General features: G+C 41.7%; 1 long non-coding RNA gene across 2 annotated transcripts in view; it reads left to right on the top strand.

The window, feature by feature from the left end:
• The window catches only part of LOC135103976 (uncharacterized), a 79,866-nt gene that overhangs the window by 38,009 nt on the left and 14,357 nt on the right, over nucleotides 1-27,500 (top strand). The window lies entirely within an intron of this gene.

The following is a 27,500-nucleotide window of genomic DNA, read 5'->3' as shown; positions in this document are numbered from 1 at the left end:
TATCATTATTATTATCATACCATCATCATCACTATTATTTTTTTTTTTTCAATTACTACTATCATTATTGTTATTCTTTTTGCTATCATCAGTTGGTCCTTGCCTCCGCTCAGTTTGACTTGTGAGTCGGGGCGGGCGCCGCGGGGTTACGGCGATGCAAACATAATTAAGGGGATGTGATTTGTACGTTTACTTTTAAGTTAAAGCGTCACTAAATCCGAGGCTTAGCGAGAGGCTGGACTTTAGTTAATGAGTGCATGTGCATTATGGATGGACGCCTCCGTGAGTGTGTATGCAAGGTAGATTATACATATTCGCATGTATTAGGCTAATTAGAACAGCGAGTGTCGGCAACAGTCAGAGGGAAATGTTGAATGTGTGACATGCAGGTGGCAGGCACGGGATGACATGTGGGCATTATTGTTTCATATCTTATGATTAGTTTATTTAGAAAACAGTACAAGAGAATTACAATTGCGATGGTCTTTATTAATAGTCACCAGGTGGCAGCACTCTCGGGCGAGTCTTGTACGGAAATCAGACACGTCCCCACGATGGCCTCGCTCGTCACCCTCACGGCGCAGTGCACGGACGGTCTTTTGGCAGAGGTGTGTCAGGTGTGAGAGAGTCAGGTTCGATGAATGCTCCCGGTAAGCGTCATCACTGTCACTAGGGAACCTGTGGTGTTGCGCTGCTTTACTGTATTCACGTGCTGGGCGACAGACTTGGCAGCGCTGTGTACGCGACGCCTTGCTGCGTAAAGTGAGTTTCATCATGTGTCCAAACTCAATCCACATGAGGCTTACCTGTCACGCAACACATGATTAATTGTATCTGATTAGCGTATTGAGCGGGAGGGCTGCCTGCGTCCTGCTGCCTGCTGCCTGCTCCATCCTGCCTGCTATCTGCTGCATCCTGCCTGCTACTTGCTCCATCCTGCCTGCTACCTGCTTTATCCTGCCTGCTACCTGTTTCATACTTCCTGCTACCTCCTATTGTTATCTGTTGGTTTCACGCTAAGCCTCGTCTAGGCAGGAATGAGTGGCCTCTCTTGCTGCACCTCCGCCACTCTGGAATGTTGAGCTGTGAAGACCTGGACACCTGCGTCATTTGGTGCTGGAAATGCATGGCGTTCCTCGTCACACCGCAGCGAATTAACCTTCTGCTTTAATGCCCAACCTCTTTGTCAAGTAGTTAGTTTGAATTAACTCTCAAACACTCACGCAGGAGCCTAGAGTCTGTTGGTGTTGAGTTATTGTATGTAATCTTGTTCAATTATCATATTCGAAAAGTTAAACACTCTTAACTTTTGTAAAGAAAATCTGTGGAGTGAGGTGTTACAGAAAGGCTGCTCAATGCGGCGCCACACCACCACACGACACTAATAACGCCTCTTTCATGCTTCAGGATAAGTATGTGGAGGCCATTAGGTAAGTGAATCACAATCAGAATGAGGCACCGGTGTCCCTGGCAGCCGTGGGTTGGCGAGACATGACAAGCACAACACTAACAAGGCCACAGGGAGATTGTGACTCAGAGGACACTTCAGAATTGTCCGCCATTCACGTCTATCCTGTCCACCCTCCTGCTCCTCCCCTGAAGACCTCAGACCTCCGTTGTTCCTACCCTTAAGAGCGCAAGACCCCCACTGTTCCTCCCCTTAAGAGCGCAAAACCCCACTGTTCCTCCCCTTAAGAGCGCAAGACCCCACTGTTACTCCCTTAAAGAGCGCAAGACCCCAGTTTACTCCTTTTAAGAGCGCAAGACCCCACTGTTACTCCTTTTAAGAGCGCAAGACCCCACTGTTACTCCTTTTAAGAGCGCAAGACCCCACTGTTACTCCCTTTAAGAGCGCAAGACCCCACTGTTACTCCTTTTAAGAGCGCAAGACCCCACTGTTACTCCTTTTAAGAGCGCAAGACCCCACTGTTACTCCCTTTAAGAGCGCAAGACCCCACTGTTACTCCTTTTAAGAGCGCAAGACCCCACTGTTACTCCCTTTAAGAGCGCAAGACCCCCACTGTTCTTCCCCTTAAGAGCGCAAGATCCCACTGTTCCTCCCCTTAAGAGTGCAAGACCCTAACATTCCTCCTCTTAAGAGCGCAAGCCATTGGAACACTCTTACTTCCCCTGCAGGTTCCGCTACAAGCTTTATTGCAGAAGGCTGACGGCAAAATTCATTTCTAAATCAAAGACGAAACGAAAATTAATAATTCCGTGTGTCCGTACCTTTGATGATGGTGGTGGTAGTGGTGGTGGTGGGTGTTGGGATGGGGGAGGAGGAGGAGGAGGAGGAGGAGCGGGTGGGGGACGATACAAAGTAACACTGAGGAGGCGTGGGCGTGGGCGGAACTGCTGTGTGGGTGGTGCAGTGCCGGGCGGAGAGTAGTTGTCAATATTCCGTTTACTGTCACGCATGTACGTTCTCCATTCATTTTATGATTTTTGTTCCTTAACTTATGTAGAGCAAATAATGAAAGTTACACACACACACACACACACACACACACACACACACACACACACACACACACACACACACACACACACACACACACACTGGCGGGTGGCACTGCTGGCAGCTAAGTGGCGGTTTGCTGTGTGGCTCCTTGTGATGTTCCAGGACGGACGACACCTGAGCAGTAAAAGGAGACGTATGCGCCTATCATACGTCTGTCATCCTATGCAGCGCCGAGCCTCGTCACTCCAGCATAGGAGAAAGAGGCAAGGAACCTTTCATACTGACTGAAGTTCACACCATTTCACCTATATCATTTCTTCTCTTCCTCTTGTTCGGAATAGCGGCGACCTTAGTAATAAATCTCAGGGCAAAAAGCTAACCGTCGTAATTCTATTTGTATTTGGGAAAGTGTTGGTCAACTCAGTTATCGGGCTATTCTTTTTGCTAAGAGCAGGTGTGCACATGATGGTGCAGCGCGAAACCTTTTAAATGGAACCGGAAAATTTTGAGTAATGTCATTCTTGGCTCCAAACACACTTTTTAATTTTATCTGAAGTTAAAAGAGAAGAAAACTGATACGTGTTATGGTGTAAGTATTTGAAGTAAAAGTAGATTTTCTCATGTAATGTTTGCCATAAGTAACTACTTTTTACAGTTTTCGTGCAGGTAGCTTTGTATCGTAGATGTGACTTCAGTAATGTTCAAGAGATGTAAATGCGCATTTACTCAGTGAATGATGTACTACTTTTTTGTATGAATTATGTGCCACTGTAAAAGAAAATGTTAATAGACGACCACTTTCTTTATTTTAACACAAGTGACATCATCATATGGATTCCCGATGGGCAAACCATTCATGGTCCTGATAATTTTTAATCATTAAAATATTTAGTTATCAAATAATGAGGCCTATAGACTCGCCATAATGATGCAAAGGAGAAGCGAAGCAGCTCGTGCTCCTGCCTGAAAGGTAAAAAATAACGAAACTTCCACCGCTGAGCCGAGGACGCTGCAGCAGTCACTCGCGGTGTTTCCCATGAGGCACACCGGGAGCTTTTCCTGTAGCGGTCGGGCAGCGCTGCATCCGGTTTCATACTTCATTGCATGAAAAATAAAAACAACACAACATGTGTGTTTCTCTAGGGAGCAGTGATGCCCGACACCCGTCCCTACTCCCCGCCCCTTCTCCGCTCCGCTCCCCTTCCCAGAGGTACACTTCCTTTTAAACGGACTTGTATAACAGTAAGACAGACAAGTGAAGAGTGCATAGTTTTGATGAGTTTGTTGATGTAAATGAAAATTACTATGTAAAAGAAAAACAATGTGAATTACATACGCTTTTACAATAAAACACATAAGTGGCCTTGACACAAGGCGAAAAAGAAAAAAAATATTGAAAAAGAAAAGCTGGGATAAGAGGATTATTTGATAAAACAAGTAATTGGATTTATCTTTCTTTCGTCATCGCCTACGTGGGTCTGACATGCTGACATAAAACAAAAAGTTTGTACATAGATCAAATAAGTAGATGAATAATGTATATATATATATATATATATATATATATATATATATATATATATATATATATATATATATATATATATATATATATAATTTGATTTATATTATTTGATTTATATACAAACTTTTTGCTTTATGTCAGCATGTCAGACCCACGTAGGCGATAACGAAAGAAAGATAAATCCAATATATATATATATATATATATATATATATATATATATATATATATATATATATATATATATATATATATATATATATATATATGTGTGTGTGTGTGTGTGTGTGTGTGTGTGTGTGTGTGTGTGTCTCACATCACAAGGGGGCAGTCACAGCCTGCCCTCTACAGATAACTCTCTTCCTTCACACAAAACTACAAGCACCTAATTACGCACGCACCCTTCACTCAAAATTCAAAATTGTCATTGCGACTCTTACACCAGCCTCGGAGTCCTCATCTGGAGAGGGGACCACAAATGTTCCCAGGTCGGACTGCTCTTCTGATATCGATCCTAAGTGTCGTGACACCCCCCTCAATTTTTTCTTCATTAACTTCTACAACATTCGCGGTCTTAGATCTAATTTTTCAATCTGTAGAGCACCATCTCTCCTCTACTAAACCCTCATCTTCTTTTCCTCACTGAAACTCAGGTGTCTGAGGCAACTGACAGTAGCCCCTTGTATGTTCCCTCCTACTTTCTCTATCCTCATTTTCAATCCAAAGCTGGATGTTGCATTTATGTGCGCAACGACTTAACCTGCTCTCGTACCCACGCTCTTGAAATCTTCGAGTTTTCCGCCATCTGGCTACGACTACAGAGTCACTCTCAGACTAAATTTAGCTGTGCTGTATACCTCTCCCCTAACTCCTCTGACTATAAGAAATTCTTTGAATACTTAACTTCCAAAGTGGAGCACATTCTGACTCTCTTCCCTTTTGCGGAGATCTCCATTCTTGGAGACTTCAATGTTCACCACCAGCTTTGGCTTTCCTCTCCCTTCACTGACCATCCTGATAAACTAGCCTTCAACACTGAGCCCCGCCGTGCTGCAGGGGCGGTGAGGCCGTCCCGGCGCGGTTGGTGGGCAAATCAGTAGTACAAAATTTTGAGCTTAAAGCTGAGCAGGATTGTACACACTGCACTTACTGGTAGGTTAGGTTAGCTTAGGTCAGGTTAGGTCAGGTTAGGTTAGGTTAGGTTAGGATGTTACTTGTTGCCTTTGAATTTATTTTATTTTCGTCATCACGCTTCTAGAGTGTCGAAAGATGACGTCTGCCACACATGACAAGTTGTTTAGGCTACTCATGGTATTTCTCCTGACTTTAAACAATGATGAGCCTCTCTGCTTTCCTAGCGGTGCCGGCTACCGACAGTGCTGCTGAGGACCACAGGCAGGCACACACGCAGCTTCTGGCACAAGTACAAGGGGGAGTGGTCATTCGTTACGCTTCATTTGCAAGAATACGCGGGCTTTCATGACTCACTCGCCGCTTACTTGCTATCACTCACAAAAATGTTGCCTGTGTGCCGCTGACGGTTTGAAGTGACGCCCAGCTTTCCTTCCTTCTTTCCTGTTTTCTCGTTTTCTTCTCTTTTTTTTTCCCCCCTTTACTTCACAGCGGAGAGACTGATTTTTTCTGTGGTGGGATATCATGAAGATGGACTTTTTTTCCCTGTATTGTATATTGTCGTTGTCAGAAATATGATTTTTTATTTAGCGATGATGCGTGAAAGGCTTGCTGACAAATGGAAAGTCTGACAGTTTGTTCTGTCCGGATGAAAGTCGAATTTCTTGCAGCGCAGTAGTACGTCCCTTGGCTTTCCAGATCACGCTCTTTAGCTTTTTAGATAACTATATAATTAAACTTCCAGTGATGTCTTCGTTTCTCTTCACTGAGACAAAATTGAGACGAATCCTGATAACGAAGAATATGAGATAACACAGCAAGTGGTCTTTTCCCGCCGTCACCTCTGCACCAGTGGAGGTCTTTCATTGGCAGTCCTGAAGTGTAAGCCAGGGATGGGATGCTCTGATTCTGTCCAGGAAGTCAAGTAGGATGTGTTGAGAGTTGGTACGAACTTCGGAATGAGTTTGTTGTTGTGTTTAAACTGTTAAGATGATACCAATGGACCCTTTCACCGTCATGGCTTCTCAGACGTAATATAATAGCCCGCTATAAGTTTAATGTTTTACCTCGAAGGCAACCAATGTCGGCATAAGGAAGCTATAGCGTAGTTCAAATGTCTTAATGCCTCTAATTTATTTTTACCGAGCGAAATTCTCTAGATTCACTCAGATTACATAACAAGTATCCTGGAGCTATTAAATTTTAGAGGCCTGAAGATAGCACGGAAGAAAAAAATATAGTAACAAATGGTGAGGTGGAATAGGGAAAAGGAACACAGACAGTCGCCTTATGTCAGCTCCACCACAGCAGCCAGCTCACACCAGAGGACCTGTCGGGGGTACCAGGAAATAGGACGCCACACTAAGCTGAAAATCTCCCTTTGTTTCGAAACTCCTCATTTGTCTCTTTAAAAAGTCACGTGTATCTGTCTTGTCCATTATCTCTGTCCTGTCTGGTTGTCCCCCACCTGTCCTCAGCTGACGGATGCAGTTTATCGGCCCTGGCATTACCTATAGTGGTTGGTTAATTGAAGGATTGAGAGGTTAAGAGGCTACAATAACAAAATAGCATTATGGCCTGGTGTGATAAATATGTTATTGTAAATATGTCCCTTTTCTTTATTTCTTTGATTTTTCAACTTGTATTTTATTTTTATGCGTAATGTTTGTGTTGTAAAAACCGTATCATTGTTTGAACAATTTTTGCTCGTGTTGAAAATTTATTGTTGTTTACTGATTACACATCACACACACACACACACACACACACACACACACACACACACACACACACACACACACACACACACACACACACACAGAGAGAGAGAGAGAGAGAGAGAGAGAGAGAGAGAGAGAGAGAGAGAGAGAGAGAGAGAGAGAGAGAGAGAGAGAGAGAGAGAGAGAGAGAGAGAGTTGTCATATAATACCGCTGTACATGAAATCATAGTCGTCAATATTGGGTGTGTCGAAAAGATTGTAAGTGGAACGTGTATTTGAAAGCCAGACTGACAGATGCATTGAGGCTTACAGCGCTATCTGAGGAACTGTTAAAAAAGTCGCTTATCAAAGAGAGAGAGAGAGAGAGAGAGAGAGAGAGAGAGAGAGAGAGAGAGAGAGAGAGAGAGAGAGAGAGAGATTGCACTTGTTGCCATGGCAAAATAAAAATAAAAAAAAATTAGGGAGAGAGGAAATAAAATGGAACACACACACCCACACACACACACACAGAGAGAGAGAGAGAGAGAGAGAGAGAGAGAGAGAGAGAGAGAGAGAGAGAGAATCGGATCACGCAATTCAGGCTATCAACCTTTTAGTCCTGCCAGTGAGGGATGGAGGGATAAGGTCACAGAAAGACGCGCACATCAATACTGCCTCCACACATTGTTAATCTGAGTGTTGCTGTGTTTCCCCGGGGTGTGTATGACTCTCTCTCTCTCTCTCTCTCTCTCTCTCTCTCTCTCTCTCTCTCTCTCTCTCTCTCTCTCTCTCTCTCTCTCTACATACTTCTAAACATGCAGATTAAAAGGAAGATAAATTTTAAGGGGGGAACTAAAAAATGATTAGGTCTTTTACGTGTTATTTGATGTTCCTATCTAACGAGGGAATGAGTAAGTGTATAAGAAAATAGTTCAATTAATAAGCTTGTACAAAAGAATACTCTGGACAAGGTCACGTGAACTTTGACCTGCCTCGTATATGCTGGAGTGGATGTGTCAGTGATTTCTTGTTCTTGTTTTTCTCTTTCTTTTTCATCCTTTCTCTCTTTCTTTTTAGTTCACTCTCAATATATATATATTTTTTTTTACTGTTCTATATTCCTTTATTTTACATCATCATCTATTTTTCTACTCCTCCATCTCCTCCTTCTCCTCCTCCTTCTCCTCTTTTTTTTTTTTTTTAGATACTGTACTGAATAATATCATTTCTCTTTCATCCTTTCCTATCACATCTTAGCCTTTCCTTCTCCCTATGCTCTCTTGTTTTCCTTCCTTGAACCCTAGTGTCCTCCAGCCTCTAACTCTTAGAATCTGTAGAGATAGTGGAAGAATAGACACACAGACAGCCTTGTTAGGCCCAATAGGGCTGTTGCTGTCTGTTCTTTCCTTTGTATTCCTTTGTATCCTCCTCCTCCTGCTCCTCCTCCTCCTCCTCCTCCTCCTCCTCCTCCTCCTCCTCCTCCTCCTCCTCCTCCTCCTCTCATCTCGTCTTTTCTCTTGCTTTCTTCTCTTCGTCAACCTTTACTTAGTACGCATGCTGAAAACCTGAACGCACACACACACACACACACACACACACACACACACACACACACACACACACACACACACACACACACACACACACACACACACACACACACACACACACACACACACACACACACACACACACACACACACAGCACGAAATCTTCCACCATCTCCTGTCTTCCCCTTTACACTTCCTCTTTCCCTCCCTTTCTCTCTCTCCACTTCCTACACTTAGCTCGTTTCCTCGCAGTCTTGTCCATTTCCTTGTTTTTACCATTTGCCAGGAGGAAAAATTGGAGGAGGAGGAGGAGGAGGAGGAGGCTGGAAAAGTGTGCTGATTAATGTGGCAAGTTTCCCCTCTCCACCAATCATCACCAACTTTGGCCGCCTCTAGTGTGTTGCTGATAATGGATTGCAGTGTTGTCAGGCCCGCTCTTGCACACCCTCTCTTCAATCCTCCTACCCTCCGCTCCAGCATGCCGCCGCCGCTACCTCCTGCTCTTCTTATTTCTCCTCCTCATCCTCCTCCTCCTCCTCCTCCTCCTCCTCCTCCTCCTCCTCCTCCTCCTCCTCCTCCTCCTCCTCCTCCTCCTCCTCCTCCTCCTTCACTCGCGATTCACGTGTTATGTTAAAGGAAGGACAGTAATTGGTGTTCTTTTTCTTTTTTGTTTTTGTTTTTATTTGTTATTACTGTTTATTATTTTCTATTTTTGCTGTTTTTTTTTTGTTATAGTTATTGTTGTTTTTTTTCTTTTTTCTTGTTTTTTTTTTCTTTTCTTTGTTTCTCTAACGATATTTTTTTTCTCTCAGATGACCTTTGAATTTATTGATATTTTTATGCTACATTCATTTTTTTCAGATTTTCTTATTTTTTTTAGTGTTTTAATACTGCAGACAGTCATCATCATCATCATCATCATCATCATCATCAGAGCTTTTTATGACTACATTGAAGGACAAAGCCGAAGTCCTCCTTTCACATCTACCTTTTGTTTTGTCCGTCTGTTTATCACATCCCATTAAAGAGCTTCATATTTCATGCCTCACATTTTTTTTTCTTTTTTTTTTTTTTTTATGTTTGGCAAGATGCTGGAGACGGCGTGCGAATGTTTAGTGCGTCTTCGTCATCCAGAGAATACTTTAGCTATTTGGTTGTAGATATAAGCTCTTTGACTCGTATGTCTTCCCCTCAACCTTGATAAAATATTCTGGTTTTAAGTATAATCCAGAAGGGCGCTACTGAGAGAAAAGACTAATCGAGATGAACCTTTTACTGACCGTGGTTTTATTTCTCTCACTAAGATCATGTAGGGTCACTTAAATAGCACGTGTCATATTGTCATTAGCAGTGGAAGGGTTAAAATTAACTTGCGTTGCACCGAAATGATGCTGTAAACGCAAGCGAAATGGACATTATATACTGCACCTGGAAATTGGAATGGAACGAAGGAGGAAAAAGTGGTAACCGAATTAGCTTAAAAACAAGGCGTGCAGAAGCTCACCTTGGCGTGCACGAGTCTGTTGGCATGAAAATAGGCGAGAGGGAAGGTATTCTGGCATGGCAAGCGTGCACGGTTTTCTGGGTATACAAATAAGGTAAAGGGGAAACAAAAGAGTGAGAAAAACTGTATTAAAGTTAGGGATGAGAGAGGAATGAGAAAAACGAGTAGGAAATGGAGGGAATGAAGTGAAAGTTATAGGTTAAACCAGGATAAGAGTGAAGGGGACTGTGAAAAGATGGAAGTTTTTCTCTTTTTTTTTTCCATGGTATAATCGCAGTCTTCTTGCCATAAAAGAAAAAAAATACTGGATAATGGTACATCGATGACAGCTGGCGTGAAAAGCCTTAATGTAAGAGGCGGCGGGAAGCGGTACAATCTTGGTCATTACTCAGGTAACATCAAGCTGACTTCCACTGTGTTTAGTTTCCCTCCCCAATCTCAAGTTCTCTAAGCTGCTAAGAATCTATCACTTGTATGTTTTCGTAAGGAGAATGCGAGACAATTAGAGGACTTAAGATTGAGGGAAGCGTCCAAACACAATGAAAGTGAATGCTGGATGCCACTCTTCCTCTGATCTCAGGTCATCCTATCCCGCTGAGAATGTATTACTTATAAGAAGACTGTGAGGCAATCAGAAGACTTAAGACTGGGGAAACTGATCAAAAAAACAGTGAAAATGAATGCGAAATGCCACTCTACTACTCCTGACCGCGGGCATGCCACTGCGGAAGGTCACATGGAACACCCACATACCACGACACTTGACCCTAGATCCTGCGGCGCTATGGTCACATTCCACCGATTGGTCCTCCAGTCAATCAATCAATCAGGCGGTCAGTCAGCCAGTCACTCACTCACTCACTCAATGCCACCGATGGCCATGCTAATGTGGCGCTGCAGTACTGAATAATTATTGCAGCGTCCTGTCGAGCCACCATGTCCTCGCTGGCTGGGTTCTCGAGGGCGTAAGGTCCATGAAATTAATCAACTCGTGCTCCGAAGAATCTTGTGTAGAATATTGAAGGATTTATTCAGAAACTAGTTGCGATTATCATGTCTTGTAGATTCTGAGTGAGAGGGAAAATGTTTACAAGATGAGCCGAACGTGAAGTGATGTACATGGATGGAAAAGCAGCCAATCGTAAGGAAACGTGCGAAAATATGGCTGGAGGAATTTTGTGGAGGGTAAGCGGACGAAAAATTTGAAAAAATAACGCGAAGGAAATGCCTGGGTTTATGAAATACTAAGTCGATGGGAAGGAAAATAAGAGCAAAGCTGAACGTAAAAAAAACATAGAGAATAAAGGTATTTCGTGATGAATTGAGAAATGGATAAACAGACGAGAAAAGAGAAAACAAATATCCGAGCCTTTGAGTGACACCGAGTTAGACGGAAAAAAAAATAAGGTGAGCAGATATGAGTGGAGAAAAATAAGGTGTAGATATTCATAAAAGTGAAGGAGGAAAACTGATAATAAGTTGCACGTATCGAAATGGATAAAAAAAAAAAAGATTTAGGAATCGAAGTGAAGAAAATGTGTAGCTTTTAGGAATGGAGAAACGAATAGGTTGTGGTTGGTGAACAGAAAACTCTGTGTACAGTGGAGAAAAATAAGATGTTGACATGGAAGTGATGAAAAAGTGTGTTTAGATCAAATGAGAAAAAAAGAAAATAGGATGTATGTTCTGTCCTGCTTGCCAAAAACAAATGTCCTCTCGATTATTTATATCAGTGTCAAAAATAAATAAAAATGCAGTTGTCAGTTTTACCTGGAAATGTTTATCCTCGATGTCATAAAAAATAACCACTTCAACACGTCCTGATTACAGTTCCAGGGAGAGAGAGAAAGTAATGTTTAGTTTCACTGTTTCCCCTCTTGTCATTCAATCCACCAGCCAGTGAGATAGATTTATTTATTAGCCTCCCAGTCTTTTTTTTTTTCCATCTTTGTCACCCTCCTTTTTATCATGTTCTCTTTTAGTAATTCACGTGAGTCACTTCCATAGATTGTTATTCCTGTAGCTCCCACATAATAACAATAATTTGCTTATTTTCGTTTCTGTATTCAGTATTCCTGTATCTTTGAGAAGGCAGTGGCTTAGTGGTCGCTCATAGGAAGTGGTGATCTCTGGGACCTGAATTCAAGTCGTTCCGAGAGCTGGTTCAAGATAAATTTAAGGGGGCGTTGAATATGTACATGCTTCCTTCCAATTTTTCCTATTCCAATTCCAATCTTACTCTTCTATCTTACTAACTCTGCCTTTGACGGCGACTACAATGGGGAGCCCTGGGTGGACTGCCTGAGGTTCTACAAAGGCGTCGCTCTGAAATTCTACCTGCCTCCGTGGATACAGAAGCTGATGATCTGAACCGCCAAAAGAAGCAGGTGAGTTATAGCAGAAATGCCCACCGGCGGTATATGCCACGAACAGGAAATAAGAAATCTTCATCCTTGTGACTGATATTGACTTTACTCTCTCTCTCTCTCTCTCTCTCTCTCTCTCTCTCTCTCTCTCTCTCTCTCTCTCTCTCTCTCTCTCTCTCTCTCTCTCTCTCTCTCTCTCTCTCTCTCTCTCACTTTATCGACTGAGAGATTTTTTTCCCCCAGCCAGTGTTTAAGTAAGGCCCTCGCAAGAAGATTGAGGAGTGGCGAGGCTCATCAGGGTCTTCTAGAGGTCGGTGGAAGTGTGTTAAGGTGACGCGGGGAGTGACGTTAGCAAGTTCAGAGAGGCTGAGTGTGTCCCTGCAGCTCCCGAGGGAATGTGTTGGCGGGTATTTTGCTTCGTGTGGGTGGCCAGAAGTGTTTGATGGTGAAGAGAAGAGAAGAAATGAAAAGGGAAGAGAAGAGAAAAAAAATAAAGAAAGATAAATAAAAAAGGGGTTTGTTTCCATTAGCTTGTGTGTGTGTGTGTGTGTGTGTGTGTGTGTGTGGGTGTATGTATCTTCCTACGTGTGGGTGGCTAAAAATAAGTAATAGTAAAAACAAGAGAAAAGAAACAGAAGATAAGGGAAGAGAAGAGACAAGAGAAAGGAATAAATAAAAAGGGGTTCATCACTATCAGTTGTGTAAGTGTGTGTGTCTGTGTGTGTGTGTGTGTGTGTGTGTGTGTGTGTGTGTGTGTGTGTGTGTGTGTGTGTGTGTGTCTATAATAAAGCCACGAACAACTGTGGAGGATAAGTAAACGAAATTTTGGAAAAGAAAACACGATAGAAATGTTATAGTTTATAAAATATTTCGAAAAAAAAAATAATGATGAAAGAAAAGCAAGTAATAACTGCTAAAATGACAGAAAAAGAGAAGTGAATGATGAATAGATAAATAGATGAGTAGGCGAGGATACGAGAAGGAAAGTGAAAAGAATAGGAAAACAATGAATGATGAACTGATAAATGGATGAGTAAACGAGATTTCAAAAACAAATTCGTGAGTTTATGAGACACACCAGAAAAGGAGGAAAAAAGTAAAGAAGATTCTCAACCGTCAAATGTGTGTATAGGTGTGTGTGAAACCAGAAAATAAAAAAAACAAAAAAAAACTACCTAGACACAATATTCAATATAAAGCCTTGCATTCAATAGATTTAATTGACAGTATTTTCCCATAATTCACCGGTGCAGATTGGAACGTTCAAGTTTTGCATTCAGTTTCATGTCACTGGATTCATAATGGCCACGACAGAAAGTGTTCCAGATTTACCTCATCGAACGAAACTTAGTGGCGTGAACTTGTATCGTGTGAATCAGAATGGAATGAAGCGTCGTGAATAACTCGTTACCTCATAAATACCTGTACATTTTCGAATCGAGACTGGATGCATAACTTAAACATTTTTTATTTATTAGCTCACCCACTCTTTTTTCTTGGTCATGAATTGCGGGAAAGAAAAAAAATGGCTTGAATAATTCACTATGGAAAGAACTATACTTTGCACCAATACGTTTAGCTAGGGAAAGGTCCAGCTGAGCGTTGTGAGGTTAATGCAGCACCTGACATTTAGGAACTAGCGTAACCTTTCAGAGCGAGGACATGTATTCCTTCATTTTGTGAAATATATATTACCTTATTTCATGATCAAAACAAATGCATCATGAAAAAATACTCGTGTGTGTGTGTGTGTGTGTGTGTGTGTGTGTGTGTGTGTGTGTGTGTGTGTGTGTGTGTGTGTGTGTGTGTGTGTGTGTGTGTTTCATTTAATCACTGCAGCATTGTATCTTATCGTGTTAACATTATTTAAGAAGAAATTCTCTCTCTCTCTCTCTCTCTCTCTCTCTCTCTCTCTCTCTCTCTCTCTCTCTCTCTCTCTCTCTCTCTCTCTCTCTCTCTCTCTCTCTCTCTCTCTCTCTCTCTCTCTCTCAGCTGCTATCGTGTCATCGCACACAGACAGACAGACATAACTTACCCGGCTCCCCCACTCCCATTATTGAAGGAAATGAGGCGAGGAGACTTACATGTGTAGATCAAAAGTTACACAATTACAGTGAATTACGGAAGAAAAATGCGTAAGATCGCGGGGGAGAGAACAAGCGGCATCACTGAGGGCGAATGTGGAGAAGTGTTAAAGGAACGAGATGGAACCTAGTGGAGGAGATGGAACTAAAAAGAAAAAAAAAGGTGGACTTGTAGTGTGTAGAGGGGAAAAGAGAATATCGTAGGAACAAAAATGCCAGCAAGAAATATCACTCGAAAATTTTGGGCTAAGTTAAGTGAAGTTACTTTAGTGAAGAAGAAGCGGATGGAGGGACGAGAAGGAAGGTCATAAGTATGGTAGAGGAAGAGGGGAAGTAGTGACGCTAAGTGGAGGGAGGGAGGAAGGAGAGAGAAGTGTGGATGGAAAGGAGGAGAGTGGAAGGAAGGAGCAGGATGAAGGGGTTGATACTCAGAGAGAGAGAGAGAGAGAGAGAGAGAGAGAGAGAGAGAGAGATACAGACAGGCAAGGCAACACCAGTCCAAAAGGTAGTGTTTGGCTTCCGGCGTGGAGGTGGGTGCCCATACACCAGTGCGGGCCGCCCCTGGTCGCCTCGAGGGGATCAAAGGCCACTCATAATTACCGCTGGCACTGTGAAAAAGCCTGACCATTAAGGTAATTAGGGCACTAGTTAGGCTGCTTTCACCCCTAATGATGAGCAGGCGGTTGTTGCAGTGTGATAATGACCGGGAAGTCTTCATTAATACATGTGTTTTAGCGTGGAGGGCAATAATAATGAGTGGAATAATTATAATAGTAATATATTTATATCCAGTATGACAGCATGAGGGGCACGATAGCCCACTGGTATACAGTACACTCGAGCGAGCACGCGCGCACACACTCTCTCTTTCACACACACACACACACACACACACACACACACACACACACACACAATAGTAAAATTAGTAATGTAATGATGCTGATAATAATCATACTAATAATGATGATAATAATAGAAATAATAATAGTAATAATAGTAATAATATTATTATTATTATTAATGTTATTATTATTATCATTACTATTATTAATATTATAATTACAATAATGATGATAACGATAATAACAATAATAATAATAATAATAATAATAATAATAATAATAATAATAATAATAATAATAATAATAAAAAAATAGTAATAATAATAATAATAAAAATTTAATAATAAGCTATCTATTTATGTATCTGTCTTAAGATTTACTAGATCCCTACCTATCTTATATATTTTATCTATCGGTTTATCTATCTAAATATTTGTCTGTAGTATTTATCTCTCTCTCTCTCTCTCTCTCTCTCTCTCTCTCTCTCTCTCTCTCTCTCTCTCTCTCTCTCTCTCTCTCTCTCTCTCTCTCTCTCTCTCTCTCTCTCTATCTATCTATCTATCTACTTATCTCTCCATCTATGTATTAGTTTGTCTACTTTTATAAGGAGTCCGATATTCCAGCAAAGGGAGATGAACGAGACATGGCTGCTCCTTGCCCAAACACACACACACACACACACACACACACACACACACACACACACACACACACACACACACACACACACACACACACACACACAGACACACACACACACACACACACACTTCTTAATACTGGACTCACACCCAACCCCTTGACCTCTAAAGAGAAAAAAAGACACCTCACCGTTCACCTTTACACGAGGCTAAATTATGCAGACATAAAAAAAGGTAATTAAACGAAAAGAAAAAAAAAGTGGAATATAAAAAAAGGAGATGAAGATAGAGAAAATAAAAAATGAGGAGGAGGAAGAGGAGAATAATAATGTGTGTGTGTGTGTGTGTGTGTGTGTGTGTGCGCTTCCCCGTACTCTAGCCTTCACCCAGCCAGCGCGTGTTGCTATAACATTAATGATATATAAACCTCTAACATACAGCGTCATTACTGTCAAGTCCATTTGTTCCTCCTCTTGTCAGCCACACCTGCATGAAAACTCCCACGCGGACACTGATTGCATGGACACTTCCAATAATTCCCAGGGGAAGTTTAGGGCAAATGCAGCTTGACGGGGCGTGGGCGGCGTGGCGTGTGTTGGCGTGAGGCTTGGGAAACGTGAGAGGGGATGAGGGGAAGGGGTGAAGGATAAATGGTATGTGTGTGAACGGATTTGACGTGGAGGAAATTGGCGTGGTGGGGCGAGCTTGACGTTGGGGCAGCCTGACATGCGGTACTTATCGTTGGAGGGGACCTGACGTGGGGAGGTGCTTGATGTGGGGGGTACCTGACGTGGGAGGGAACTTAAGGTAGAATAACCTGATGTGGATGGGGCTTGACGTGGGTTAAACTTCATGCGGGGAGAAATCTGACGTAATTGGTACTTAACGAGGTAAGGATTTGAAGAGGGAGGGACTGGTCAAGGATGAAGATGATGTGGAAGTGGCCTGAAGTGAAGTGAACTTGATATGGGAGAGATATGACGTGAAAAACTTAACTTGATATGAACTAAAAGGGAATTGACATAGGAGAAAGCGTGACACGGGTATGAAAGATTAATGCTGTTATGAGTAGTAAAGCAGATGTACAGGAAGCTTGAAGTAGGTGTAAATGACCCGTAGGAGGCTGTGCTGGGGAGTGGAGCGCTCAGGTGGCGTGAGGGGAGGCTGGAAAAATTAAATGGCAGGGAGAGGTTGGAGTGGGTAGGGCAGGATAGGGTGGATGGGGAGCGGTGGAGGGAGCGGAGAAGAACGAACAACTGCTCCCACTCGCCTTTCCCTCCTCGTAAAGGGGGAAAATATGAACCTTTTAGTAGCGGTGGTGCGGCGGCATTATAGTGGTGTTGTACCTTCACCCCACCCATTAAGATCATGCTTCATAACTTCCCTCCTTTTTCTCCCTCTCCTTCTTTACCTTTTCTGCCTCGTCTCGCCCTCGTATCCTCTTTCTCTCTTTTCCTGCCTGACCCATGCACCCTCCTTTACTGTTTTTTCTTTCCTTCTTTCTAGGTACCCCCTCGTATTTATTTTTCTTTCTACTTTGCTCATCTCTCTCTCTCTCTCTCTCTCTCTCTCTCTCTCTCTCTCTCTCTCTCTCTCTCTCTCTCTCTCTCTCTCTCTCTCTCTCTCTCTCTCTCTCTCTCTCTGTGCTCACTCATATTCTTTCTCTATGGCCCACGCAGAGTGTTTCCTCTCCTTTTTTCCTTCCTTTTATTTTCTTTCCACTATCCCACGTGTTTCCTTTCCTCCTTACTTTCCTTATTCTCTCCATATCCCTTTCCGATCCTCTTCTCTTTCTCTCAGATCCCTGTATCTTCCCTCTCTTTTTTTTTTTTTCTCTCTCTCTCTCCTTCCTTACTTATTTGTTCCTATCCCCTTCATCCTACTTTCAAATCCTCTCTTCCTTCACCCCTTCTTTCTTACCTCTTTCTTTCCTTTCCTTTCATCTTCCTTCCTCCCTTACACTACTCTCCTCCTCTCCCCTCCTACTCTCAAACCACTCTTTTTTTCTGCACCCTTCCCTTTCTATTTCTGTCCCTCCTTTCCTCTCTTCCTTCCTTCCTCCCTTCCTACCTCCCTCCCTCCTTTCCTTCCATCTCCCTCCCTCCCTCCCTCAAACCATTCTCCTTCCCTTTTACACTCCCTTGTTTTCCCTATTCCTCCCTGCCTCTATCGCTCCCTCCCTTCCTCCCTTCCTCTCTCCCTCCCTCCTCCCTTGTGTTTTGTGGTCCATAACCCAATTCAGATCCAGCCCCACCTGTCAAAAAGGCGCGAAGGTAAATTTTAACTACGTTCCACCTTTGTCTTGTCCAATTTTCGCCTTCATGGTATCCTCGTTGTTTTTAAAAAGGTAATTGTCTGATGGGTAGGGAAGAAGTTATGCAGGAATTTATTGTTATATTCTTTATCCCCCTTTGTTGTTTCGCTGTGTGTGTTTTTATGGCTGTAAGTAGTAGGAGCACTGGTAAGAATTCCATGTCCGTGCTCTAAAAAGTTTGTGTTACAGAGAAGCAGTGGAAAGTTTAGCCATCTCTGTTTGTTCCATTTTGTATATTTAATGGTGCTCCTGCAGAACGTGAGAGAGAGAGAGAGAGAGAGAGAGAGAGAGAGAGAGAGAGAGAGAGAGAGAGAGAGAGAGAGAGAGAGAGAGAGAGAGAGAGAGAGAGAGAGCACCAACGCTACTATACTCCCATCATCACCCCCCCCACCACCACCACCACCACTACTAATAACCCTCCCCCCTACCGATTCCATTCATTCTGCCACACATTCATTCCTCTTTGAGTCTTTACTAATGAGCTGCAAATTATCACCATTTTTCAACATGCATCATGGGGACACAAAAACTGACTAATTGGATGCTGTTTTCCTGTTTATCTTGTTTCTGTTGTTTAGTGGAGTTCCGTCTGGCCATGGGAGGGGAGAGGGAGGGAGAGAGGAAGAGGTGGAGGGAGGAGGAGAGGGAGAGGATAAGTAGGACGAGGTGGTAGAGTTGTTGGGCAATGGCAGCATCCACCTGTGCTTCCCCGGCGGCCAAATGAAACTCGTAAAGCGCAATGCAGACTCACACACACCAAGGGAACTTTTTCTGAACGCCACCTCACCTTGTTTTTTATGGAAGGAGAAAATAACATTTAGTCCCTGTTGTTGTTGTTGCTGCCGCTGTCTGGCTTGTCTCGGGGCGATATTAATAGAGGGATGAGTCAGTGCGTGGGAAGTGTTGGTGTGTGGAGTGTGTGTGTGTGTGTGTGTGTGTGTGTGTTGATATGGTGTCAAGCAGAGCATCCCTTATACTCACTCATTCAGTCTTGTGGGCAGCAAGGTGAGTGTAATGCCATTCCGTTAGTGCAGCCGATTTTGAGCTGATACACACCCAGCGGTTTGCACACATATATCTTATCATGTATATGTATACAGTGAGAGGAAGCTCAGTGGGATGACTAGCGTGTCAACTAATCCTGAAGACGAACACGTAATAATAATTTTAATGTGGTGTGCAGGTATTGATGGTGTGGTATTATGTAGTGTTGACCTCGTTGCCTTGGTGATCAGTCTCAGTGATGGTAATACTGATCTGACACACACACACACACACACACACAGTTCATTTTCTTCTCACGGAACTGTGTGTGTGTGTGTGTGTGTGTGTGTGTGTGTGTGTGTGTGTGTGTGTGTGTGTGTGTGTGTGTGTGTGTGTGTGTGTGTGTGTGTGTGCGTGTGTGTGTGACGCAGCAGGCGCTCCACAATATACGACAAGAGTGTCACCTTGGCAGCATGATGTGTGGCGATAGCAATGTGTTGGGACTCACTGGAACTTGTGTCTACCTGATAGATGAATTAATGTTGATGACCCCCAGCGACCCTTTAAGGGGAACCGTGGTAGCCCCCGTAGATGTATTGAGACCTCCAGTGGGCAGACCTTCAGGAGTTGTGTGTATGTATGACAGTATTGCCAGCATCACTACTACCATGTGCTTCCTTTCATGGGGATCCTTACACCTGCCGATTAGCTGACCTACCTGTGTGCTGAGGATCGTAGAGTACAGAGGACGCACACCTGCCAGTGACGGTCTAGATGTGGGTTTGATACTTCTCTGAGGGAGTGAATGACTATTACTATAGTACTAATAGTACTAATAGTACTACTACTACAATTACAACTCCAACAACAACAACAACAGAAACAGCAACAACAACAATGACAACAACAACAACAACAACAACAACAACAACATCGACAGCAGCAGCAATAACAATAATAACAAAACAACAACAACAGCAAAGCAACAACAACAACAACAACAACAACAACTACTACTACTACTACTACTACTACTACTACTACTACTACTACTACTACTACTACTACTACTACTACTAGTAGTAGTAGTAGTGGTAGTAGTAGTACTGCTACTACTACTAGACAATGTTCACGCTCATATACTTCACTAACACTCACGGCTATTATGTATATATATATATATATATATATATATATATATATATATATATATATATATATATATATATATATATATATATATATATATATACATAATAGCCGTGAGTGTTAGTGAAGTATATATATATATATATATATATATATATATATATATATATATATATATATATATATATATATATATATATATATATATATATATATATATATATATATATATATATATATATATATATATATATATATATATATAAAACTTTTGTTTCTGCCTCACCAGTTACTAAAACATTCAGGTCTCGCTATGCAGGTGACGCAAGTAATACTAGGCATGGTTTGCTTCAGCTTTCCCGTCTTCTGATATAGGGCTATTACAGAATACCACCTAAATTTGAAGTCTAAAATTGCATTTCTTCATCATGGTAGGCCGAGGGCAGCATACATGTCGCGGATGTGAGTGGTTGGACTGCGTGGTAAATTTTACTTCACACCCTAAGCCTTCAAGGCAGAACCAAGCGCCACATTACCCATCACACCCGACACATACACCTTGCCTTGAGGAAGTGTGCGCCGAGAAGCAAGAATGAGTGGTGAGGTGAGGTGTGAGGCGAGTCGCGTCACCTCACACACACACACACACACACACACACACACACACACACACACACACACACACACACACACACACACACACACACACACACACACACCTTTCTCAGCTCTACTGGTTAGGTGTGACAAGGTACTGCTGCACCATAACTATACTGTATGACAAAACGATTATGAACATGAAATTTACCTAAGCTTACTATATGAGAATGATACTCGGAATTATTGTAAGATACTCAAGAATCATAAAAAAAAAAAAAAATATTTGCGACAACTAGACTATTACAAAATAAAATTCTTATTAGACTGCACTATGTAACAAAATTTCACTTTTGTCTTGTCCTTGGTTCCAAACCATAATTTTCCAGTTATTTCTATCTAAACAAAATAGAAAAAAAGTTATTTTGATCCTAAAATTTTGCTTTTGTGGTTAGAATAATGAATTTACATTTTTACCTTATTTCATTATAGTATGGGTTACTATTGGTTTTCGTGTTAGGTAAAGACCTTTGTAAAATCTCATTTGATTATCTAATTGCTTTTGAAATGTTGCAAATAAGTTAAAACAATGAAAGAAAGAATACAAAGCGTTCGAAAGATTTTTAACCTTAAGATCATTCTTGAACTGACCAGATCTAGCAAGAAATTTCTCATATTTAGAAGAGTTTTCTTGCAATTTATAAATCTAAAATTTTCCAGAATGCTCTACCAGACACTTTTAGAAGTTTCTAGAACATTTCAGAACATTCTATTTAATATAAACATTTCCAGAATATTCTAAAACTGTCTAGAATACAGTAGAAATATGTAGTATCAAGAATTTTCTAGAGCCTACAAGAATTTTCTAGGATAATTTAGAATATTTTAAAGTAGGTTCAAGAATACTCTATAAAGAATGAGAACATTCTGTAACACTTTCTAGAAAGACTAAGAATATTCTAGAGTACTGCTTGACAATATAAAAGTAAGGGCTTGCAGACCACCAGTCACTTCTGCTTTGGCTGCCAGACAAGACACATCACAAAAGGTGAAATGGCATCAAGAGGCTGCAGTCATTCTCCAGATGCATTCTGCTACATATGTGGTTAATTCATCAAGACAAGAGCAAAGAAGTTCTCTGTGACAACATCTGGAAAAAATTGTGAAATTCAGCTATTTTGGGGCAAAAAAATCATTCTAAAAGTAACAAAAACAAAGTTTGACAAGAATAATGGACATTTTCTCTTATTTTGCAATGAAAAGAATTCGAAAATAGCATTTGCTTGTCAAAGACAAAAATCGTGTTACATAGTGTTATTATTCGAGATTATTGTACGAAGTTACCACATAATTAGTGTAGGATTACTATACGAAACTACCGCACAAAATTGCTATAATTGCAATCGATTACCTTACTATTGTTAAACAATTATATAATTACTATACAATTATCATACTACTAACATACTAATTACCATTAATTTAGTATGCATTTGCCACACGATAACTGTATGATTACCATCCTAGGAAGGATGAAAAAAAAAAAAAAATCGGCAACAGACCCATAATTCCTCCCCAAGCCTGTCTGGTTACACTCCCCTATTAGAGGAAGAGATAGGATATCTCTACATGATCGTCAAACACTTCAGACCAGATGGATAAAGTCATTGTATACACACGAGCGCCTGACAAGCCCTTCAGCTTCTCAAGATAAAAAAAAAAACCCTGAGTGTCACACCTCAGGATTTTTCTGTTTTTTTACATGATACTTCAGTGATACAATAATTAATCTGTTATCAGTAGCAAAGAATTCAGGACTCCAGAAAACCCTGAAGTCCTGGACGATCCACCAATGAAGACTAACAAGTATGTGGTCGATCTCCTTTGCAACGCCTCTGGAATTGTGAAGCTTAGGTCTCTGATACCAAGAACTTGTAATCCTCACCCTTCTATAACTTGCGAAATTCAGGAGAGAGCTGTTTGTGTTCCTGTTACTACAACGGTGGGGACTGACACTTATATCGTAGCCAGCTCTCTCAGTACCAGTAGATGCATTAAAGTCGCTCGTAACAATGAATGTGTCCCGAGGGGAGCACTAGTACAGTAATGAGTCGCGTTTGGCGTAGAACATCTTTTCTTCAATTTAGCATGGCAGTAGGAGAATACACTCCAACAAAAAACATAAAGCCCACGGTGTGATGCAGTCGCATTGCACGATCATTGACCAGGGTCACCTCAACAATAGACGGCTGCAGTGTTCTCGACATTCCTATAGCTGCCATTCTAAGATGGGCAACAGTTTTGTGTGTGTGTGTGTGTGTGTGTGTGTTGTGTAGGGAGGACATGATGGGCGAGAGAGAGAGAGAGAGAGAGAGAGAGAGAGAGAGAGAGAGAGAGAGAGAGAGAGAGATGAGCATTGGTGGTGTAGCTGCCGCTTTCTTATACATGTATTCAATCAATTATCTTCGTCATTATGGTCAATGAGCATATTTATATAGCAGTAACTTAATTCTAAATAAAATGCTTGCTATTTTCATGAAATTATAATTGTGTATGTGAGACAAAAAAGTAAATAACGATATTCTGCAAAATTCTTTCTACATAGTTAAGTCTTGCTCAACATCTACCTGTTTGCCTGCGGGCCAGTCAGCACGGATGGTGTGGAAATGTCGTTCTTGCCTGACATCCGAGAGGGAGCTCACAGCAGGGGCTCTTCGCTGCCATTTGCTGAACACATAATATTACAGTAGTAGTAATAATAACAAAAAAATTGTATCATGCAGTACGAACTGCTTCCACTTGCTCTTGTTTTTTTTCACATGTGACATTATCACGAAAATCAGTTTCACTGACGTCTCACTTGGATGTAACACTGTAGGTCACAAGGAGCTTTTCTCTTATATTAAAATGAATGGTCTGCAATTAGAATGTTTTGTGACCTCCGACATAACCAAGATCAGGGATATACAGCATTGACCTCTCTTTTTCATACACTTGTGGCTGAGGCATCCAAGTCTTCATCATTATACGAATGAGTGTTGTACAGTTGAACCTAAAAATGTGATGCCGAAAGCGACATTCTGTCAGAACTTTGTCCCTGTGGGTAATTCAAATTAGGATATGATCAGTTTTGACCCGTCTTGGGTCGGATTATAATTTGTCTCCCAAATTTCATCAGACTTCAATTTATAGTTTCGATGTGACCTCTGAAGTGACCTACATCAGCGAGATACAATCACTGACCCTCATTTACATATAAGGATGGGACTCTTAAATTAAAAGTTTTCATTGATAACAAAACGGATGGTCTACAATAAAATTTGAAGACGTAATGGAGAAATTTACATTTTGGGGTGGAAACTTTAACGCTTATATACCATCCTGGAATTTTTTTTTTTTTTTCAATTCGCATTCCAGATATCATCCGATCTGGATTCCCAAAATACATCACACACACACACACACACACACACACACACACATGGAACGCTCAGTTTATCAGATAGTAGCGGTGATAGCAGGGGAAGAGAAGCTGGAGGATTACTATAATGGTAGTAATACCATCAATAGGAGCAGCAGCAAGAGAAGGAGGAGAAAGCATTGAATCTTATATAGTGCAGCATTCGTGTCTAAGCAGCCTTCACACTTGAGACAAACGTGCCGCTGCGTCCCTTGAGCGTCTGGTATATCAAGGCGAACGATGCTTTGCGAGAGAGTTCGGGCTACGGTGGTCACTCCTTCCCTCCCTACAGCTTCCCTTTTACCCCAGATTCCTTCCCTCCACAAAAAGCGGTGTCGCAAACTTTCTCTCTTCCTCTTCCTCCTCTTCTTTCTCCTCCTATACCAGGCGTCCCCCTGTCCTTCCAGTATCCCCAGTTCTCTCCCCTTCCCCCGCCAAGCCCAGCCACCTCCAAGAATCTGTGTTGGGTAGTAAAATATGAGAGATGTGGTACAGACCACACCGCTAAGGAATTTATTCTCGAGGAAAAATTTGTCGCAAAGGATATAAATTCCTCCTTCCCGCCCCTCGCCCTTCCTCCTCCCGCCGCCTTTCTGCCAGGTATTCAGAAGGCGCGTCACTGGGAGAGAGAGAGAGAGAGAGAGAGAGAGAGAGAGAGAGAGAGAGAGAGAGAGAGAGAGAGAGAGAGAGAGAGAGAGAGAGAGAGAGAGAGGGGGGGAAATGGGGGGGAGTTATTGGAGACTACTGGCGGATGTAATCGTGTAAAGGCTCCTCGTCATTCACCGTGTGTGTGTGTGTGTGTGTGTGTGTTTGTGTGTGTGTGTGTGTAGTATTAGGATCATTATGTACTATTATTTCATTATAAGGTCACTAAATAACGAACAACACAACTCCAGTAATGATGCCACGCGTCACCGTAACATAAACCAACTTGTAATTTAGTCGTAAACGGTGGGGTCTGTTTTATTAATGGTAATTATTAGTTTTGTGGTTAAAAATAGGTTTGTCTGGTCAAACTGCTGGTTGGACCGTGTAGAGGGCTGCACGAGTCCCGCTCTTGGTCCTGCTTTTCTGAGTTTAACTCTTGCATTTTTTTTTTTTTAGGCGATTACCAGAAGGATGCAAATTTTACCAAAGGAATGGAAATTATCGGAAACACATTTCCAACTTATAAATATTGCGAATTAGAAAATAACCTTACTAAATATACGTTTCTGTAATAAATATAAAGATATTGTAAAACTTCAAAGATTTGCATGGTGTGGATGAAAGATTATCTTATTAATTGAAAAATCTGATCCCATCTGATCACTGTCCTGAAAAAAATAAATAAATAAATAAATAAATAAATAAATAAATAAATAAATATATATATATATATATATATATATATATATATATATATATATATATATATATATATATATATATATATATATATATATATATATATATATATATATATATATATATATTGGTATGGGGAAAAAAGTCGACCAAAATGTTTTTGGCAGCCATTTATCAAACGGGTTGAGTTAGGAAAAATTATCAGAATCTTATTGTGTATTGAAAAATTATTAGTGATAAAAAAGTCAGGTTGACTGTGTGTCTTTCTATCAACTGTGATGATTAATGGTAGAGCCGTGGATCTCTTACCTGTCTTTCCTGCCACTAATCTTGTTTCTTTTTTCTTGAGACACACGATCACCATTTCAACACCCACGCGTGGCAATGAGTCTGGTGCTTGCCTCCTCCATTGACAATCTCCCGTGTCACCGTTCCTTTCTGCAGTCCGGCAGAAGTCACGAGTACCTGAGTCCGTCACGTGCACCCAAACTTATCGGACAAGTTCAATACGACGCGACCTCCACTTTGAGAAGAGAGTTTGTGCTTGTCTGAGCATGACCCGGGACCAGCTGCCGCGGGACGCAAATACACACACACACACACACACACACACACACACACACACACACACACACACACACACACACACACACATCTGGATTAGTGTGCCGCGCGTCGCCGTGACTCACTCAGGCCGCGGGCTGGTGGGTCGCCTCTGTGTCACTTCGATGTGATCGCCGTCACGGAGAAAAAATAATAAAAGATAACACGGCTAAGTAACCCGCCGTAAAACTAGGATGCCATCGTAAACCTCCTGAACGACATTCGCCCGCTGCCCCGACACTTGCAACGCCAGGCTCACAACCCATGGTGGGAGGGGCGGGGCGGGTCGGGGCGGGGCGGAGCAAAACGATGCGGGACGACCATCTTTCCCTTTATCCCATCCACCCTCCACGTCTCCCACCCACCCACCCACGCACAGCTGTCATATTGTATCTGCAAACCTGCTTTTTATTAGGAATTTTATTAACTGTATTGTGTACACCCATCATTTGCAGCGTGACCTGCATGTTCATATATATATATATATATATATATATATATATATATATATATATATATATATATATATATATATATATATATATATATATATATATATATATATATATATATATATATATATATATATATATATATATATATATATATATATATATATATATATATATAAAGTGTCTTATCGCGTGTATGCACCCACACGCACACTAACAAGCACACACACACACACACACACACACACACACACACACACACACACACACACACACACACACACACACACACACACACACACCAAAATACCCACCAGCTAACATCGTCGCAGTGAACTGATATAAAACTTTCATTTTGAAACGAGAGAGTCTGCCGTCATTTCGCTTGATTTCTTGTACACTAATCGCACACAATACAGCTTCCCCGTGAACCCTCTCTTGCTGCTGTTGCCCTCCCCTTTCCCCTTCCCCCTTACCCTTCCCATTGCCCATTCCAATAACTGCTGTTTCCAAAGCTCGGAATCAACTGTGCTGCATAGAAAGCCACAAATCCGCTGTAATGTACTGCTGCTTCAGGACACACGAGTATTTTCAGGCCGTGAAACGAACTGTCATTTTATTCAGCTTGGCGGCAAGGCTATGCACGAGGGGCGCGGGAGCGTGTGTGTTTGTGTGTGTTTGTTTGTGTTTGTCACTGTAACTGTTGTCCTGGTTTATTGCTGAGGCTAATAGGAAGGCAGACAGGCGAATTGCTGTGTGTGTGTGTGTGTGTGTGTGAAAGATATA

The sequence above is a fragment of the Scylla paramamosain genome, chromosome 10, assembly GCF_035594125.1.
Source record: "Scylla paramamosain isolate STU-SP2022 chromosome 10, ASM3559412v1, whole genome shotgun sequence".
Taxonomy (NCBI): Eukaryota; Metazoa; Arthropoda; class Malacostraca; order Decapoda; family Portunidae; genus Scylla; species Scylla paramamosain.
This window is presented reverse-complemented; position numbering and strand designations above follow the sequence as displayed.